Source organism: Barbatula barbatula (genome assembly GCF_947034865.1).
Source record: "Barbatula barbatula genome assembly, chromosome: 21".
NCBI classification, from domain to species: domain Eukaryota; kingdom Metazoa; phylum Chordata; class Actinopteri; order Cypriniformes; family Nemacheilidae; genus Barbatula; species Barbatula barbatula.
The window spans coordinates 18862004-18868798 of NC_136784.1; the positions used below are offsets into that span (position 1 = coordinate 18862004).

The following is a 6795-nucleotide window of genomic DNA, read 5'->3' on the forward strand; positions in this document are numbered from 1 at the left end:
CTACATGAAAACCCTTCACAGAAGTGCTTGTGAAGACGGCGGCAATTCTTTAGTATTAGACACATCAATGAAATGTATGATTTACAGACTCCATTAATGGAAGAGAAAATGAACTGCGCCTTAGGAAAGCCCCTTAGATGGCATGTTATCCTGTCATATTTATGACACTTATATGTGCTTGTAGTTCTGATATGCTTCATAGCTCTACATTAATATTTTATGTATGAGATTTAATTGAAAATAATGAAAGAGTCAAAATGTCATATGGTATGGTAGTCTTTTTAAATTAGGCCAATACGTTTATTTGTTTTTGTAGCTATAGCTGTGTGGCTTTTATTATTAATACTTCCCTTCATTTCAGACCATTAGTCACATCTTCTCTTATTCACTCACTTCCATGCTTCGGGGTCTACATAAGAACACAGCGAGTCAAACAAGAAACTGCCTTCCTCAGAACTTTAAATCAGTGCTTCTCAAACCAGTCCCCCCACCGTATAGATGTCTCCTTCCTATAACATACCTGAATCAACCAGTCAGCTTGAAATCATTTTAAAGTTCTCATTTACTGTAATGTTGTCATGTTGCTTAGAATCTGTAAAAGAAGATATTTTGGGAAATGTCTCGGCGGTTTTGTGCCCATACAGTCGAAGTCAATGAGGGCCAATGTTGTTTAGTTACTTCAGAACATCTTCTTTTGTATTCTGCAGAGAAAAGAAAGTCATGCAGGTTTGAAATGACACGAGGGAAAGTAAAGGATGAAATATTTATATTTTTTATTAAACTATCTAAAACAAGATTTGTTTTGTGTTATATCTGTACTGTCGATTATTTTCTCATTCGATTTGTTTGGAGGAGGCATAGACTTTCTTACCTCCTCTGAGAAAACTCACATTAGGCCTGTAAATGTGGAGCTTTTGGTCTGTTTACGCGAGGCACTGGGCATCTGGTGCTGTTTAACCAGCTGTCAGGGTGGTATGTATACACACACAGAACTTCCAGGGGCTCATGGGTAATGCTGCCCTGTGCGCGTTCCCACAGTGCCCCGTTTTGTGCGTGCAGAGACCCAGTTGACCCCATTCATCCCAGCGGTGTTTACTTCATTTTCTTATTTGCCATCTTTCATTCTTTCCATGTCGCTCAGATCTGCATGCCACAGGCATTCATGACCTGTTTCTGGATGTTTACTTTTTGCCTGACCAGAAATGTTTTCTTGTTTGTTCTGCTTTGCGTGATTGATCTCGCTTTTACGCAGGGTGAAAAAAACGGAACCAGCCGGGTTTATGAATGTGAAAAAACAACGCAAGAGCCCCCACATCCAGCCCCTTACCATCAACCACCCAGACCCTCCCTGCAGGATACATCCCACCCATGAACCTCTGGCTGAGATGCCACATTCCAAACCCTACACATCTGTCAGACCTCGAGCGTCAATACTGCAGACTGAGCCTCCGCCCTGCATTCAAGAACTGAATTAAAATAGCAAAGAGCAGTCCTCAAATAGACTTTTCTTAAAAACCTCCACCTCATTCGAGACATTCCGTCACAGACTAAACCATGTTAAAAATGTTTTCTAAAACAGTGGCAAAATAATATCTTTGTATTTTAAATTCATATTATGTTTTTAAGGTGGATTTCAAAGGGATGGTTTACACGTGTCGTGGGTGGCGGCAAGAACCGTTTTCTAAAATGTCAGTATTTTTTTTATTTAAGATCTTTTTGGAATTGGTTAACGTGACATCTTATTGTTGTTACAGTGTTTTCTTCTTCAATAATGTAGAGTATTTCATTCAAATACAGTAATTCTGTTATCATTTACTCACCTTCATGCTCAATAGCATCGGTCCTCATTCACTTTCGTTTTATTAAAAAGACATTCATCTAAACATTTTTTTAATATTAACAAAAATCAAGTGATACAGGTTAAGAACAACATGAGGGTGAGAAAATAATGACAAAATAATCACTTTTGGGTTGAGCTATGTCATTCTGTTTTGAAGCTCCATGTTTTATGTTCCTCCTGATGTTAAAGTATATCCTTTGGTTCTGGCTGTAAAACTAAGGTGTTACTTTTATTGAACATGTTGAAACAATTTCGAATGTTTTCTTGTGTTTTACTTTGTCAGCGGTATGTATATGTTTTTTTTGTTTGTTGGTAATGTCCTGTGTCATTATGGATTGGGGTCCATTGAGGATGGGTTGGGGTGTTGTAGTGTAACTTCACTCTATGTTACTTTTATTTATTTTCATCCGTTTTATTTCTTCTTGGTGTGTGTACTTTGCATTTTAGATGCCCTGCTCTCTTAATGCAGCTTTGGTGTTTTTGTATTAGATTCAGCATCCCAAACACCAGCTCCTGCCAGTTTTTAAATGGGATTTGCAGGGAAAACTTTGTTCATTCAGTATATTTCTACTTTTCTACTAGAGGGGGCAGTATGTTCTTACCCATGAGGTCTTTTGCAGAGCTGCACAGCTTTAAAGGTAAAAAAAAGACACATAGAAGCGATTTTAGATCAATTGAAATTGATTGGTCATGAATGGATTAAATTAGCGATTATGGTAATTAAATGTGCCTAGCATTGATTTTAAAGTGATCAGACAGATTTAACAGAAAATTACGATTTGTTTTAATCATTCGTTGAGTCATTTAAACCACTTTAATTGATTTTAAAAGTCAAATTTAAAGGTTCTTGTTTGGCAACGCCGTTCTGAAATCGAAAATTAATGTTGTCATTTTGTAGATTTTATATTGTGCAACAACTATGGCCATAATGCAAGTGCTCTTGCGGTAAAACATACTGCCTCACGTCCAGCACGTCCAGTTTTTAAATGTCTATTTTAAAATGTTACGCTTTTCTAATAGTTCAGATAGTATCCTGTACAGAGACCAAAATGTAGTTCGTTCAGTGTTGTTTTCATCATTGTGACACTCTTTCCTATGCTATCGTCTGATGTGAAGAAATGACTGGAATGGTACTTTTATTCTCAAGTTCTTTTTCTCCTCATCTTAGCCCTCTTTGTTTGCCATTACTGAAAAAAGACAAACGTGAAAATATAGCACCATGCACTGAATAAACTTAAACTTAGACACAATCTTTCACTTTCATTAGTAGTATTCTATATATAGTATGTAGAATCTCTTTATGTGTAACTTTACCTACAAGTCTGCATGAAACCAAATGGCGGTAAAAATCATATTTCGCATGATTTTTCAATCATTATATTCCAATTTGAATCCATAATATATATTTTTCAGTTTGAAATATGTTAAGGTTACAGTTAAGTCAACTTTATTTATATAGTGCTTTTATCAATTGTAATTGTTACAAAGCAGCTGTACAAGAAAACACATTGACTAAAAACATAAGGTTAAACAAGTCAAAACAAAAAAGGTGAAAACACAGATTTAGACACACCCACACACACAACTTCTTCAGGTTGGCTACAATGTATGAAATCAGAGAAAGTGATGCAACAAAAAATGGTTAAAATAGAAAGTGGCTGTGAGGAAATATTGATACATCAAAAGTTCCTATTTCCACTATCAGGACAAATACGTTTTAAACAACTTGAGATATTACAAATCTGCCTGAAAGACGACATGCCTATATCGTCTAATTGTAGTAAATGACCACAGCTGGATAATAACAGAGATTGAAATGTATTTTGGGGCTTACAAACCCTAGTACTCAACTATAATGTCATTATAAGATAAAATGCTTTCTTATCATTCAAAAACTTGTCCTGCATATTCAGTTACCTATCAAAAGAACATCAAACGGCACTGGGTAGGATTTTTGGGCAGCAAACACATTGGTTGGTGTACACAGGTATAAAACAATAACTCCTTTTACCAGAGGGCCTCAACGTCTAGTTACAGTAGAAAATCAAACACATACAAATTAAAATTGTGACTTCTTTGCTAGAATCTTGAGCCAAGGCTGGATCTTCCATAGTGACATTGATCCACAACAAACTTCAAAACCAACAGAAAAAAGGGTAACTGAGCACAAAATCAAGATCCTGCCATGGCCCAACCAGTCTCTTGACCTGAACTCTAAGTAGTGGGGTGAACTGAAGTTGAGAGTCCTTTTGATAGAGAGTACTCTATCAAAGAAGAAGACTTGCTTAAGTATTAAATGAATTTTAACATGGTTTCCCCAGATTCCCACTGAAATGAATAAGATCACATCACTTTACTGCTGGCAGTGTAAATGAGACTCAGGTTTATCTCATCATTACTGTATGTTAAACATTGTTGGTGTCTTTTTCTACGGTCTGTTTTTTCTTTTGGGCCAACTAAACTAAAGAGTTTATAGCTAGCAACCTAAATTGTACCACTATTAGAGTTCTTTCACATTGTGATTTGTTTCTGACTGCAGTGATTATGGAAACAACATAATCGTGAAAACAAACAGCTCTTGCATTTCAGCTATGAATCCAAGATGATATTTAGCCTGAGATATTGCCCGTCATCCACCACTAACTGACCTGATTTACTGCAGGTGGCTTGCCGGAGCATTTAATCCACTCTGCCCCTATTGGCTGATTGCAAAAATTGCGCTACACTGGTCGCAGCTCAATACTTGCGTTGACCTTAAGCAAGATGCTAATTGGTGGTCAGAGATTTAACATTCGGAGTATTCCCATAAATAACCGCTCCATGAAAAAGTAATTGCCTGGATTATTCTAACTGACTGCGGCTCACCAGTCACAATGGCCGAGCCTCTGATGGTCTTAAAAATGCCCTCCTGATCCCTTCTGACAAACTGTAGAGACAGGGCCTGACAGGACCAGAACATTGTACGTGACAGAATGTAATCTTAAAGAAAATAATTTGATATAAAACCACGAGACACAAAGGATGTGCCTGATATTCGTAAGGCTTTGTCTTGATAAAGACATTATTTGTCGCAATCATCAGAAGTTTACCTAAAACCACACAAAAACAATGATTTTGTGTGAACATGTATTTGGATAACTACAATGTAAATAACACTGATCGAGCAACTAAGGTTCTAATTTGCCTAATAAAAAATATTTGTGGACTGTCAAATCGATTAATCAAATCCAAAATAAATGTTTGCGTGGCCTGTATAATTATTTGCATATATAAATAGACAAACATACATAACAGAAATATAAAAGTAATATTTATACATAATGCAAATTATATTTATATATGTAAATATTTGTATATATTCACATGTATGTATGTGTGTGCATTTATAAGTACAAATGAAAATACACATGGCACACACATATTATACAAACATCAAACATTTATTTTGGAATTGATCAATTGTGATTAATCGTGATTAACCGGCTTGACAGAACTAAAAAAGTATACATTTACATATATGCATTTGGCAGACACTTTTATCCAAAGCGACTTACATAGCATTATCCTATACATTTGTAGTATGTGCAACCCCCTGGGATCAAACCCACTACCTTGGCGTTGTTAGCGCCACACTTAACATTAAACTAGAGAAAAGCTATAATTTGTATAGAAGCAAATATAATGTATGATGGGCACACAATCTGCTTGTCCATCTGTAGAAATGTCTCGTCAAATGTGTGCACCTATAGACCACCAAAACACTTCCACTGGTTGAAATACATTTTAATTGGTGTTCAGTCCCTGGCTAGAAAATCTTTAACTGTGTAAATATCAACATTATTGTTCTTTACAACACAAATAATATACAACTTAAGCTAATGTTTTTGAGCCTGTAAAAAAGCACAATCATTTTTTATGAGGGAAGCACTAAGGCAAATTATGATCTGTTGGTCATCTGTTGGTTAACAAATAGTTTTCTCCGAGAAAACCCAAATATAAAACCCATATACCCAAAGAGAAAAAACGGAATATCTCATCAAGATTGTCCATTACCCTTCCAATAAACCTTGCCATATTCTATTCTGTATTAACACCTCCTGTGCCATCTATTCCAATCAGTTCCAATTCGAGCCGGGCCTGTTTTCAGAGTTATGAGGAAATCTGTTAAATTAAAGTCTTTAACCGCAGCCTGCTTTGATTAAGTTTAACACCAGAATATAAATCCACATGTGAGAAAAAATGCAGTTGTTTTAAAGAGATTTAAACGGTTTCACTCATCTTGTGCACACATGGTGAGTGCCATAGCCTGTTAATATGAGTGTCAAAATGGAAAAAGTGTTCGCATATTACACACAAGAGGCCTCGTTTATAAAATGCTGCGTAGAAACCATCCTAAATTAGAATTTACGATCATTTCTGTAAGTGCAAAGTGTGATTCATAGGACTCTGGATTTGCACATTTTGGGGAACATTTGTGATAATGTAAGTACACAACTACATGAAATGTATCACACTGTGCAAGTGATTTTTGGATATTTCAAAACAGAATTATTCCATATAGTGGCTTTGATAGAGTAATTCATTGCAGACATTTGATCACACAGAGACCATCTCAGTGACTAAAATGTGCTTTTATAGAGGATCCAGTTTGTGAAAAGGGTTCATTCATTCATAGGGATGCACTTTGATTTCAGGAGAGCAATTTAGGACACAAGTGGAATTTTGTCATTTCCCCGTGCATTTTTATATCAGTGAATCAGATATATCAAAACATATCATCCATCCTAACATAACATCAGCCATCGTGGCCGTGTATTACAACAGAGCATATTCTTTCCCTTACATTTTCCCACAAATGGTAGTTTTCATAGAGGATAAGAAATGAAGCGATAAAGGTAATAAACACCTAATTTAGATATCCAGCCATTCCTACCCAAATCTGCACCAAGCTGGGT

The 6795-nt window shown here is 36.0% G+C and overlaps 1 protein-coding gene across 5 annotated transcripts in view; it reads left to right on the forward strand.

Moving 5' to 3' along the window:
- The window catches only part of epb41a (erythrocyte membrane protein band 4.1a), a 42131-nt gene extending 39043 nt beyond the window's left edge, over positions 1-3088 (forward strand). For all 5 annotated transcript variants that reach the window (XM_079484039.1, XM_079484040.1, XM_079484041.1 and 2 more), the window contains one exon: positions 1253-3088. The gene's annotated coding sequence lies outside the window, so the exon portion shown is untranslated. The remainder of the gene's footprint in view (positions 1-1252) is intronic.
- Positions 3089-6795: the final 3707 nt, after the last annotated feature.